The sequence below is a fragment of the Oxyura jamaicensis genome, chromosome 3 (assembly GCF_011077185.1).
Source record: "Oxyura jamaicensis isolate SHBP4307 breed ruddy duck chromosome 3, BPBGC_Ojam_1.0, whole genome shotgun sequence".
In the NCBI taxonomy this organism is placed as follows: domain Eukaryota; kingdom Metazoa; phylum Chordata; class Aves; order Anseriformes; family Anatidae; genus Oxyura; species Oxyura jamaicensis.
The window spans coordinates 105,248,380-105,260,456 of NC_048895.1; positions in this window are offsets into that span (position 1 = coordinate 105,248,380).

Genomic DNA, 12,077 nt, shown 5'->3' on the forward strand with positions numbered 1-12,077 from the left:
TGTTTTCCTGGTGACTCTGACCATGGTATCCAAAACTAAACTAGGTTAAGCAAATGTGAAATATTATCTTCACATGGTGCCAGATTTGCCCCATTTTCTCCATTAAATGTAAGCAAAACCAATGACAGTTAATTGTATTTTGATCTTAGGGTATGAAGTTTTTTTATATATATATATATATATATATATATATATAGCAACAGTAATTTACATTGGGAAGGATTGTAAAAATCCATATAATAATTGCTCTAGGAGCTCTAATTCCTGGACTTTTCATAAACAAATAGAAGTTCTCTTATAAAAACTTTGTCTGTTGAGTTGGCTATCACAGTTAACAGTGTATAGCCTCCTACTTACACCATAACTGTTTCCTTAAGATTTTGAAGACCAAATGGTAGCCATGTGTGATGGTTTCGCTCGGGTGGGTGACCGAGCTCCACCACAACCGCTCTCTCACTCCCCCTCCTCAAAGAGGAACAGGGAGAAAATACGATGAATGGGGCTCAAGGGTTGAGATAAGGACGAGGAGATCGCGCAGTAATTATTGTGATGGGCAAAACAGACTCAGCATAGGGAGATAGTAAGATTTATTGTCTATTACGAACGAGCTAGAGAAGTGAGAAACAAAGGAAAGAAACCAAAAGCACCTTCCCCCCCCCATCCACCCTCTTCCACCTCCTCCCCCCGAGCGGCGCAGGGGAACGGGGGAATGGGGGCTATGGTCAGTCTATAGAAATTCTTCTCTGCCGCTCCTTCTTGGTCACTCTCGTCCCCTGTGCTGTGGGGTCCCACCCACGGGATGCAGTCCTTGCTGAACTGATCCAGTGTGGGCTTCCCACAGGCAGCAGCTCTTCAAGAACTGCTCCAGATATGGGTCCGTACCTCGGGGTCCATCCCTCAGGAACAAACTGCTCCAACCTGGGTCCCCCACGGGCAGCAGCTCCTGCCAGGTCACCTGCTCCTGCGTGGTCTCCTCTCCACGGGCTGCAGGTCCGGCCCAGAATCTGCTCCGGCAGGGGTCTTCCACAGGCCGCAGTCTCCATCGGTGCAGGTCCACCTGCTCCACCGTGGTCTCCTCCACGGGCTGCAGCGTGGACTTCTGCTCCGGCGCCTGGAGCACCTCTCCCCCTCCTTCTTCACTGACCTTGGAGCCTGCAAGGCTGTTCCTCACTCCTCTCACTCTCCCAGCTGCTGTGTGGCACAGCGTTTGTTTTTTTTTCCTGTCTTAAATATGCTCTCACAGAGGCGCAAACAACATCACTTATTGGCTCAGTTCTGGTCAGCAGTGGGGCCCTTACCAAACATGGGGCAGCTTCTAGATCCTTCTCACAGAAGCCACCCCTATGGCCCCCTGCTACCAAAACCTTGTCACATAAACCCACTACACCATGCCATCTGTTCTTTGATTTACCAGAAAACACCAAAGCAGAAGGCATCTTGGGATGTATTGTAAGTCCTTATCCACCTGATCTCTTCAGAGGGCTGTGTGATCTAACTGGTAAGTTTACTAGGTTTCTAAAGTTCCATTAAAAACCTCACAATCTCTCCCCTTGGAGGTGAGAGTATCAGTAACCTGTATGATACAACAACTTCCTTAAGCTTTTGTGATAGAAGTGGGGAAATATCTATACCAGTTTCCATGAGGAGACCAAAATTGCTGAAAGAAAGAATTTAATCTTTGCAGAGCTTTCAGGACCTAAAGAACATCAGTAGAATAACCATCAGACACTATTTCCAGCCAACTTTTTATTTATTTATTTATTTGGTCTTTTTGAGTGTGTATGACTCCTTAAGTTTTAGAAGGCTCTCAAGGAAAAAAAAAATATAATACATGAGGTTGAATTTTATCTTGACTCTTGGGTAGATTGTTCCAGACTGTGTTTGAGTACAGAACTGCTGAACTTAACAATGAATGTGGGAGTGAGGGGAAGACATGAATAATTACATTTTTTTTGTGTGTGTGTGGTCCTAGGGTCCACTTCTATTCCAGATAAATTTCAATAGATCAGAGAGTCATCTAGTGGCCAAACAAAGGATTTTTGAATACATTTTCTACTCGGGAATATGACTGTCATCAGCTCTCATGTGGTTCATCTCAGACACTGGTGGCAGTCAGGCATCAGTGGATGGAATTCTCATGAGGATAAAATAAGAAAGGAGATATGAAGGGCTACGAAGATGATTAGAGGACTGAAGCACCTGTTGCATGAGGATAGGCTGAGAGAACTGGGCCTGCTTAGCCTGGAAAAGACTGAGGGGAGACCTCATCAATGTATATAAATATCTGAAGGGGGGTGTGTGGAGAGGATGAAGCTGGTCTCTTTTCAGTTGTGCTCAGTGACAGTACCAGAGGCAATGGGCACAAACTGAAGCACAGGAGGTTCTGGCTGAATATGAGAGGGCAATTCTTTACTGTGAGGGTAACAGAGCACTAGAACATGTTGCCCAGAGAGATTGTGGAGTCTTCTCCTCTGGAAATACTCAAAACCCGCCTGGATGCCATCCTATACAATGCGCTCTAGGTGATCCTGCTCTGCAGGGAGGTTGGACTAGATGATCTTCAGAGGTACCTTCTAACCTCAGCCATACTGTGACTCTGTGATATAACACCCATCTTATGCTCCAGAAAAAAAGCAGTGCACTCACTTATGCCAGTTTTATCAGACAGATGAAGTGTGAATTTGAGCATTATTATTTCAGAAGCTTTAGAGTACTAAGAGTTAGAGTCTCAGTCTGACCACAGAGACTATCTATGTTTTGGTAGCACCAGTAACTTAATCTAAATATTATCTATCCACATAACTAAAAGATGGTATTCAGAGAGGAAAAGTCCCCCAGATTTATCTTTTAAGGTTGCCTCTATAAGTACACGAAGTAAATCAACAACAACAAAAACAATAGGCACTTCCCTAGGTTATTAGTTTTCATAATTTATTGTAATTTATCCTCTCCCATTGATCAATGAATTGTTGAGTCTTTAAATTAAGTTTATAATTTCAAACAGCCAAATTTAATATTATTTACATTTCAATTTTGAAGTATTTTTGTCTTACTAAATCAATTCAGGTGTTCCTCTGACTCACTAATCCATCTTTTTAGAGTGACCAACACTAGAGACTGTAAGAGAGTATAGAGATATTTATCTTCATCTTCTCTCTAATTTTACAAAAGACACAATATTCTTTCCACAGCATTCATTATAATTAATTATAATTCTCAATAATCTAGAGAATTTACAAATGTCCACTCCCACTTTGTTTCCAATTAAGTTCTTGTTGCAGAATTTTCCATGGTTTGATATCCTACTTCCATTGTTAGGTAAATTCATTTTTTAGTTCTGTGACATGGCAAGAAATTCCCAATCCACTTTCATAATATTACCAATGGTTTTCTATCATTAGTTTTATTCACCATGCAAAGAAAGGGAAACATAGTGTAATTTTATTGTGAGTTTTTCTCTGGCTCTTTTTTGTGACTGTCATCTGAATCTTTTCATTTAAGCTGTGCTTTTCTTCATACTTTTATATACCTGAGACAAGCTTCCAATATTCTATACTAATTTGCACCATTTTTTGGTATAGACATGTATAAACATGTCGATGTACATTATATTGCTTACACATCTTAACATCTTGCTTGCTTTAAGAATGTTAAATTAAGAATCTTAAATTCTTAAGCAGTTCTTAAATTCTTAAGATTCTTCCCCAGTTTTATTTTTCTACAGATTATAAAGAGTGGTGGCAGTCCTTCCATATTATCTGACACAAATTTAGGGCCAGTAGTAATAAGACAGATTAACTGATTTGGAGAGGTAACTTAGACAATTGCTCTAAGCAAATAGTTTCAGAGTCCAATTGTCAGATGTTGTTATAAAACATTGAACTCAAGAACTTGGCAAAATACAGATGAAATTCCAAATTAGACACAAATATATATATATATATATATATATATATATATATATATATTTTCTACCACGGCAATTTAAAATATTTTAGAGTTATATTTTCAGAGGAAAACAACATCCAAATGCAGGCTTTCAATTATTAAAGTTTTAAAGAAGTTGTTGGGCCTCAATCCAAAATGGATATACTGTATACACTATTTTAATATCTGCTCTGATTTCCTCCCACATATCACTTCCTCCCAAAAGTCCAACCAAATGTTTGGATCACTGCTTCATTTCATAGAATCATAGAATCATTAGGGTTGGAAAAGACCTCCAAGATCATCTGGTCTAATCATCACCCTACTACCAATGTCACCCACTAAATCATATCCCTAAACACCAAGTCCAACCATTTCTTAAACACCCCCAGGGACGGTGACACCACCACTTCCCTCGGCAACCTGTTCCAATGCCTGATTACTCTTTCTGAGAATAAATGCCTCCTAATTTCCAATCTAAACCTCCCTTGGGTTTCAATGGATTCACACTGGTCAACAGGCTTTTGCTTTCTTATCTGATAGTACTCATCCAGCGCCTAAGAGAGAAAAGTGGGCTTTGGTGCTCTGAGGGAACAGGCTGATTATGAGAAAAGTGCAGCTATGTTTTGTGCTACCATTGGGCAGGTTTTCTAAGAATGATGCAGTAAAATGCTACTTCCCTGCTCCTCTGACAAATGGTATGACTGGTGTAATGAGGCATTCATAATGTTGCCAAGGCATTGGCAACTTTGGTGTAACCTTGGCCAGTGCTGCTCTTGTGACCAGAAAAAAAAAAAAAAAAAAAAAAAAAAAAACATAAAGTTGGTGTTTCGTTTCTTTCCATTTTTTCTGTCATCTTGCCCTTGTGCCTCCAGTAAAGTGTCATGTGGTCACATCTCTAGATACCCGTGCAGGGTACCCTTCAACAATTCTATCACCAGTAATGGACACACAGCTCTAATTAAGTTCATTTTGCTTCAGCAGACATTGGTAGAGATGTGATATCAAATAAGGAGTGGATAAGATCTCCTACTTTCTTGATTCAGCCTAGATATTGAGAAGTAGTTATGATCCATAGTACCTTGTTTAGAGGTATATAACATTTTTATTATTAGTGGAGCACCAGAAAGCCACAGTCTCTCCATGGCAGATTTCTTGAGCACTTAGGCTTGACACACATGGGACAAAGCTTGAAAATATTCCAGAAATTATACTCCATATTGTACAATCCTGGACTCATAAAAAGTCCTAGATAAATAACATATTATCCTCTTTATGGAGCACGCTGAGAAAACTTGTCTTTTAATTTAACCTTCAAAACACCTTTGTGAGTTCGGCAGGGAATATCATTATTGAACAATGAGTGTTTCTCAGAAAAAAAAAAAAAAGAAAAAAAAAGAAAAAAAAAAAAAAACAGTGAGCTTGGAGAATAAGCAGCCTTTTCAGTTTTCTCTCACTAAAGGACCCTTGTAAATTTACTTGAACTCTGATAAGAAAAAGACAGCTGCATTCAAGAGGAGTAAGGCAATGTGAGTCACAAGGAACATTTATTCCCTGAAAGAAAGACAGGGAAAAAAAAAAAAAAAAAAAAAAAAAAGGGTGCAGTTCTTTTACTCTATCACCAATAGGGGTCCAAAATATTGGTGGTGCTATCAAGGAACTAACTGTCTACTAAAATGTGCTCTAGGGAGTAAAATCTAGTCTTGCCTTAGACATGAAAATATTAACATTTCAGAAGTAGCACCACTGTATGATTTCACTCTAAAAATTATTTCAAAGAGAGTGCTAGTGTCAAACAGATGGTTTGGAAAGACAAGTGGCTTACAAGTGTTTCTACAGCCTGCTCATTTTCATTCTTTCTCCTCTTCTTCTGGATTCTTAGGGAAATATATGCTTTGTATCCATTTGTAGCATCTAATGTGTAATTATCCCTAAACTGTGAGCGGCAATTGAGTCAGGTTCTCTTAAGCACATACACAAATTATTAAATAAATAAAGAAAAGCCTAGTTTTCTAAAGAGCAAACTGACAGTAGAAGAATGATGTGAAATTCAGTAATTAAGGAAGTAGATAGATGTGGAGCTACATATTCTAAAGATTTGATGTGATCAGCAGTATCCACAATTACACAGTTTTTCAAAAAGTACTAATGGCAGCACAAATGGTTACAGAACTGAAAGACCTTAGTCTACAATATGCAAAATCTGAAAACCTTCTCTTGTGCTTTAGCAGGAGTGATGTTGTCATAAATAGGGTCTAAAAAGCTTTTAAATGAGCACTCTAGCTTATTTACACAGCATATACTGAAAGACATTAAAATGGGGCATTCCCATCTCATCATTGAATATGGTGTACAGCTCATAAAGGGAGGAGTTTCCACAGGTTTCTAAGCCATGAAATAAGAATTAAGCAGAAACATTATCCAGTGCAGAATGTTGTTAGCCTATGATAATATTATACATCAGCTGCATGAGTCTGGAGGAACTGGAAAATCCAAACCTTCTGTAAATCTGTATGGGAACAGTAAGACAGCAATGACCATAACTTCAGTATTACCAGTAATATAGCAAACACTATAACATCATAACTTTTTCCCTCATTGTCCCTCTTGACTTGCTGGAGAAGGCAGACCAAGGGGTGAGAGCCACAAATGCCTAGATCCTCAGATAGTAGCTTACACTGGCCATGGCAGTGTCTCTAAGTGCTCATTGCTCTTAGATTGCTCATTGGAAGCTCCTCAGATCTTTGTTTCAGACACGAGTCTTCACCATGGTTTCCGAGAGGATTTCTGCTTCTCATGAGACAATAACTGAAGAGACATCAACAGAGTAAATTTAAATATCCCAAGAATTTGAAATATCCTGTGTGAAAACTTCAGGTGGGGAATGACATCTTAGTGGTTTTCCTTCCATGTATGAATTATGTCTGCAGGATTGACTCTCAATTTTATGGAGAGATGTCTGATCAATATTTCACATTAGTGTCTGTCTGGAGACTGTCACTTTGCTTTTTATTAATGTTCTGTTTCTTTTTCTATGCATTTATGAAGATGTAGTATTATTCATGCATGTTCAGAAAGAGTCCTTTTCTACATAGCTTACATAAAAAAAAAAACATTCAAAAATCAGTGGAAAGGAAAAGATAAATATCCAATATTTTTAAAGTGTTTGAATATGGAAAGTATCATTATAAAATCAACAGCTTCCAGTGACAGGCAAAGCAATATGCACATTGTCTGTTTAAATTAAATGCTTGAAAGTTCTAAGGCTCCTCTGCAAACCTGATATTTTTCTGTATGAATTGGTTCATAATATTTGATTCCACTAATTCTGTATTTCAATGAAATGGCATATTCTGTGTGGAAAACTACTCTAGATTTTTTGTTTGTTTGTAAAACCTGTTTAACTTGGATGTTAACTAATCTATGTTTTTTGTTTTCATTAGAAGAAGGGAAAGAAATCTATCAGCAATACTTTGGAGAAGTGATGTTTATAATTGTACATGATTCGTATTTACAGAACAGTTTTTCAAAGGAGTTCCATTTACTTCTGTTTTTTATCTGCTTCTAGAAGTGTGTAAATGACTATGTCTTGCTCCATTGCTGTAACTCAGATAGGATGCTTCAGTCAGTCTTTAGCCTCAGAAGGGCTTATGGTGATATTCTTAGAGTAAGAAAATCTGGAATATTTTAAGCAGCTAAAATGCTTTCATACATCTTTTCACAAACACAAAACTTTTGGGTCTTTGTTACAATATGTACATTACGTACTTGCATTTTTCTTTCATTAACTTTGAAGTACTTTCTGTATCAAGGGTAGTTCAGTAACTCAGTAACTTAAAGTTACTCAATGATATATTGGAGAATGTAAATATATATATATATATATATCCAAAAATCTGTGTAGACATGGTCTCTTCTCAAATTCAAAGTAAAGGACACCTCTGAGATTTCTTTCCCTCCAGTATTTGTGAGACTCCTTTTCATTTTATTCAAACCAGACACTAAGCAGTTACTTAATAGACAATGAAACCTACTTTCCATAACAAAACTGTGCAGGAATAGATTCTGTGACTGTATAATGTAATCATGTACATTTATTTTTAAAACTATGTGCTTTTGTTCTGTTGATTAGAAATAAAGATATTCCTAGCAGCAAAATTCAAACTGAAAAATTTCACAATTTACTACTCACTCAAGCTCTGAGTCAATTTTCTCTTTTTTTGTTTTGTTTGTGTTTTGTTTTTTTTTTTTTGGGGGGGGGGGGGGGAGGGAGGGGGGGAGAGGTGTATATAATGCACAAAATGTTCAAGCCCTGCTGGCAAACTTAATCGGAGTCCTTTTTTTCTTACTGAAAAAGAATCATACATAGCTACCTCTGATACTTACAATTTTCCAGCAAAGAAGAGAAAAATTATTTGCAAACACTCTTCGCTATCTACCTAGACTGTATACTCAGGTGTAGTTTTTATTAATTTGAAGCTCATGAGATGTAATGGTTTTCACCTGCACAACTGAAATTAAATCAATTTTGCTAATGATTTGAAAAAAAAAAAAAAAAAAAAAAAAAAAAAAAAAGTAGGATTTAAAGTGTATTTAATTCCCTTGCTGCTCTCCATTGCCTAGTCAGGAGAATAATTCAGGTATCAAACTATAGTTGCATATTTCTATTTCAGATGTTGTAGGGAATCTGAGGCTTCAGCCCTAAGCTGGCAGAGCTATGCAGACAATCCACTCCATTTTGGAGTGAGGGCTGGAAGCAAAGTGAAAACGGCATCTCAAACAACACTGAACACTCACATTTAAGTATAATTTATTTATTTATTTACTTCTTTTTATTGTTTGGAAACAGAAGACCTGGGGTACTAAGAGGCCTCCTCCTGTTCTTATTCCTGTCACCAGAGTGGTTCCAAAGGATGTTTATCAATATGGTGATAGGCACTTTATATATATAAATAAGTACATATAAAATCTTTCTCACTCATCACAGGTGGGAAAGATCATCACCCAAAGGAGGAACTGGTGTGTCCAGAAGTTATTCATTACACCAGAACAGGTGAAAAAGATAATAGGATGAACAGATTTCCTTGTTTCTCTCTGTAAAGGGAGCTTAACTTAGCATTTTCAGTTAGACGCTTTATTTTACATAGCCAAATTTAAACAATGCATTGTATCCTTGGAATAAGACTTACTGGGAATCAGAAAAAAATAATTTAAATGTGTCTGCCATTTTTATCTAAAAAGTTTATTTGTCTTTTACAAAGAGTTAAACTCCCAAGATGAATAAGTTATTTGAGTGTAAATGCATGAACAAAAAGTTTAGTTTGAAATTACGCAAAGTAAATGAGGGTCAGAGCTGTTGCAACAAACTAGTGAGTTATTCACAGAGGATAAAAGTGTAGCTCCCAGCTACAGAGGGCTGTTTTTTGTTTGTTTGTTTGTTTTTGTTTTATTTTTGTTTTTTTGTTTTGTTTTGTTTTTAGCTCAAGCTGTTGCATTTAATGTTCATAGCTCTTGAGGTTGCTCTCTTAGTCCCTGCTGTACTAATTGAGTTCAGCTGTCACAGAGATGCTTGCAAACACAAAGCAGAGAAAGTAAAATTGAGATCCTTAATGGTACAGGAGGATAAAACTCACTGTGTTGCTGAGCTCTGCAGTAATTTTCTGCCCAAAAGACTATGTGGGCTCTATGAACCCTATTTCTGTGAGATAAAAAAGAGCCCAAGTAGGAGTTTCAAAGCATTCATATATCACAGCTGACAAATTACAATCCTCTTTCTTAGGATGATATTTACCCTCTCTGGTAGAAAGCTACACCACATCTACCAGTGAGTATACTGATTAGAATTAAATTATACATAAAGTAAAACATTATTTAGATGTTTGATTTTTAGCTATGTATTTAATTTTACCCTCTGCCAGTAAATCAGAGTGTGATTGAACAGTCAATATCTATCTGTTCCTAGAAAAATAAGATAACAGTTTTATTAGGGCTCCTGGGATCTAGATGAAGGAATTGTATATGTATTGAAGGTTTCTCTTAACCTCTTGTTGGATATGAATGAAAATAGAAAAAATGTATAAAAGTATATATGATGATAACATAAATCTTCTGCAAGAAAATCATTTATTTATTTTACTCTGAAAGCTGCAGTTCAGGGTTATTTACCTTAGGAATCTTCCTAATAAGTCTGTTTTTTAAAATCATTTTGGAAGTTATTTGTTAATAGAGAACAAGAATAGGAAAGAAATTGTGATGGTTTTTTTGTTTGTTTTTATGGCAGAGAAACATGAAAGTGGGAATAACATAAGTTTGATATAGACACCACTCTGAGAAACAACATGTCCTGTAAGCCTAGACCATAGTGTTCTTGATCTACAGTTTCTCTACTGTCAGCTAGGTCAGGAACCTGTTTAAGCAAGTATGAAATGTATTTCTCTTGTTTTATCCATTAAGTTGTGGAGAGACACAACAACATTGTCATCGTCAGGAAGATGGTGATTTCTCCCATTTTCTCTTTTATTTATTGCCTCCATTGCACTAGTGTTCACAAATGGTACAAGACCTTTCTGTGATGACACAAACATGAGGAAGCATCCTGAAGAATTCACAGTCTCATTTCAGACAAGAAGACACAGACAGCTGTGCAGATAATAGTTTGGTCAGCATCAGCCTGTAGCAGCCCTTTGAATGACGGACTACAAGTCACTAAGAAAGGGAGGAAGATAATGTACAAAGAAATCCAAAAGGTTAGCTGTAAGTGGGAAAAATTACAGCAGCAATGTGCTATATTTGTTTTCACAAACACACACACACAGGAGAAAATGTCCCTGTGTCTATCTTTTGTTGTAGTTAAAATATACATCTGTCCCTGGAAAGAAATATATTGTTTAGTCTTTCTTATTCGCTTTCAATCCTTTGCTTTCTTCCTCTTTTTTTTTTTTTCTTTATTGTTTCCCTTTCCTTCCCTCTGTCTCTCTGTCTCATTTTCTATTTTATGTTCAGCTGCAGTTGGCTGCTGATAATTTAAATTCATTGCTTTGTGAGTGCCTTCCTATTAGAGATAAATGATACTTCACACATTTGCTACTTATTTGTTTAACAGCTGCCACTCCTAAGCCTCTATGTTGTAGGTATCTGGAAAAATGCCATGTTCATATTTTGTACAGTAACAGGTTTGATTTTGTGTTAATATATAAATATACATATATATATTTTTCTTAAGAGAACTGCAGTTCTCTGTTTATGGTCATTTACTGCCAACTTCTGGCACCAAACACTAAGTCTACTTTTATTTTTAAGAGATGACATGATAGAAATAGCAAAACAATAAATCACAGTTATACTGCTTGAGTAAACATCAAAAATGTTGATTACAGCACAACAACAACAGAGTCGTCCTTCTTTGCAGAGACATGATAGCCATCCAAACTCAAAATTATGTTTCCATTTTTAAAATCATGTATGAATAGCAAATAAGATTATTTGGCACTTTTTAAAGAATGGCTTTATTTGGCACTTTTTAAAGAAAATTTTTAAAGAATTTAGGTTCAGTGTTAAATCAAAATTCAATATAAAATAAAATAAAAACATTCTGCACCTGGAGAGTATTGAAATGTCCTGACTAAGGTAAGAAGCAACTCAGCATTTTGGGAATCCATTTGCTCAATATATGAAGGTACATGTATTTGGTTGTAACTACATGAAAAATCACACATACAATAGTTTTAAAGTTAAAGTATGCCCTTTTCATTTTTGACTTATGATTGCTCAGTGAGTATAGATTTCTGTTAGCTACTTTTCTTCAAATTTCTTCTCCTTACCTTCTTAAATAAAGATGTAAACAAATTCCACAATTAAAAAAACTATCACTATTTCATTTTATAGATCAAGGTTATTCTCACTGAGGCCTTAAAAACAGGTTATGAAATATCACTGAAAGTTTTCAGTGTTTGTTTCCCATTCCATTTATTAGATGTTCAGTAACATCTATGTTTTTATATATTTTTATTGTACACACACACAAAAAAAAAAGAAACAGAAACTGTACTTTGATTAAATTAAGTACATCTGCAGCTGTAGCTGAATCCAATATTAAGTGTCAATAACACTAATGCATAAACCTCTATGCGTTCAATAATGTTCCTGAGGAC